We start from the raw sequence: 2,242 nt of genomic DNA, 5'->3' as shown, positions 1-2,242 counted from the left end.
AAAAAAACCAAAACTCCTTCCTTCCCTAGATGGCTTTGGTTAGAGATTCATTACACGACGAGGACGGGGAAACAGAACTGCTTTCCAGTTCACATTAACTTGTACAGTGAGCAGGACCTTCAGTTTTAACTTTCCCCATCATTCCCAGGGTGCGTCTAGGCCACGTTCTGTGTCCTTTCTGCTCTTGTTAAACTCGTGAATATCAGAATCATGAATGATTATAGCAGCTCCGCATTTCCCTCAGATTAAGTTAGGACCCAGCCGCCTGTGCGGTCTGCCTCTTCTGCCTCTCCAGCCCTTTCCCTGTAGAAGCAGACAGCTTTGACATCTTCTGAGGGTTGCTGCCTCCTTGTTCTCTCCTGACATGAACTTCCTGTGCACACAAATCCTCGACACGTGTCCAAAAGCATGATGCCAGTCCGACTGCATTAGGACTCCATCTAATATAATAGACCCATTTTTACTTTCAATGCTTTAAAAGCCCTGTCTCCAAATAGCCACATCGCAGTTACTGAGGACTGGGAAGGACTGAGTTAGGGTTCCAACATTAAACTTTGGATGGACAATTCAGTGTTTAACTAACCCTCCCTCCCCCATTTTATGTCTAGTGTACTTTTCTGGTCCAGTACTTCTTTATCTTAGCTTGAACCAGACACCTTCTTTCATTTGTACAAATTTTAACTTTTACGATGTAGACAGAGCAAACTGTATCACCTTGTAAAGAACAGGCTGTATGACCCAGGGTACTCCAGTTTATGCTATTTTCATGACACTTAAACCAACAGTTGGCACCCAGTGGCTTAAAATCGAATTGTTTCCTGCAGCTCAAAACCTCTATCATTTATAACACTGTAAGCGATTGTACTTGCGTGCACACAGATTAAAACCATTTTTGGAGAAGCAGTCTGTACCGCAGTATTGCGTAATTGCTGTGAAAAATTACTTAAGGCAGAGCCGTAAGCCCATTTCTCAAGTCATTAGTGACAAAAAAAACCCCCAAGAACCAAAACCCCTCACTTTAGAAGGCCTAAAAACGGCCTTCAGGCGCTATAATAGCGTCTAAGCCTTATTGTTCAGGAATTAAAATATTACGGTAACTTTTGAACGAAGTTTTAAAGCACAAAAGGCATTTTCGAAAAATGGCGGGAACACACCACGGCTCGCATTAAGCTAGAGAGTTCAAACGCCAAAAGGAGAAAAACAAAACAACCATGACCCCGACGTGATTCGAACACGCAGCCTTCTGATCTGGAGTCAGACGCGCTACCGTTGCGCCACGAGGTCCTGCTGGGCTGTGGCTCGCGCGGTTTCTTAGGACTCCGCGACCACGGCGATTGAAGCCCGCCTCCTCCGCCCATGCCCGCGCCTCTCCCGCAGGAGCTGGCGGAGCTGGCTCGCCCCGCGGCCTCCCTGCCCTGCCGGCCAGCTCTCCGTCTAGGTTGGGAAGGGAACCAGCGGAGGCGGGAGACTAAGGCTCGCGTCTGGTCCGCTCGGCGGGACCGCAAAAAACCCGCGCTTCCTCTTCTGTCCCAGCCACTTCCGGCCCGGCCGCCCCGCCCGAAGGGGGCGGAGCCTCCTCTTTCCTCCCCACCCCGCCCAGACCTACGGAGCGACCTCCCTTTGTAATCTGGCGGGACGCCACTGCGCACGCGCGGGCCAGCGGGCGGGCCTACGCCGCAGGGCGCCAGTCCTTGTCCCCGCTGAGCATCCGAGCTTTCATTTTCTGTCCCGACGCTGCGGGCTCCGAGCGCGCTAAGCGTCTCATCGGGAGCGTTGAACTTAAAAGCGATTGCTTCTAGAGGAAAGCGTCTTGGGGTTTACAAAGGATGCCTCAGCACAGTAGACAGGAATGTCGGATAGTTCATTCCAGGCAAATTAAAAAGAAAAAAGGAAAAAAATTAGCCGATCTCCCCGTCGGGGAATTGAACCCCGGTCTCCCGCGTGACAGGCGGGGATACTAACCACTATACTAACGAGGAGTCGTGAAAGACGCTGCTCCCTGGTGTCTCCTAAAGGAGACAGGAGCTGTCGCTGGGTCCAGTTTCTCTTGATGGAATATTGGACCTCTTGGAATGGCTGTTGCGCTTGTTTATCTGGGCCTGTTGCTGGTTTTGGCTCTCTTTAGAATAAAATACACTCCTGAGTTCACTCTAGCGAACTCCATGAAAACACCTTAGCAGAGCTCTGAGCTTTTCGAATGCGTCAGGCTTTTGGGTTTCAAAGGGCGTTTGAGAGCCACACA

General features: G+C 50.5%; 2 non-coding genes across 2 annotated transcripts; both read right to left on the bottom strand.

Annotated features, from left to right (window-relative positions):
* Window positions 1-1,212: 1,212 nt before the first annotated feature.
* Trnaw-cca lies at window positions 1,213-1,284 on the bottom strand. Its single transcript has one exon. It is a non-coding gene; the product is annotated as a tRNA-Trp (tRNA).
* Window positions 1,285-1,907: 623 nt separating this feature from the next.
* Window positions 1,908-1,979, bottom strand: Trnad-guc. The gene has a single exon. It is a non-coding gene; the product is annotated as a tRNA-Asp (tRNA).
* Between the last annotated feature and the right edge of the window lie 263 nt (window positions 1,980-2,242).

This window comes from Microtus ochrogaster, chromosome 24, assembly GCF_000317375.1.
Source record: "Microtus ochrogaster isolate Prairie Vole_2 chromosome 24, MicOch1.0, whole genome shotgun sequence".
Taxonomy (NCBI): domain Eukaryota; kingdom Metazoa; phylum Chordata; class Mammalia; order Rodentia; family Cricetidae; genus Microtus; species Microtus ochrogaster.
This window is presented reverse-complemented; position numbering and strand designations above follow the sequence as displayed.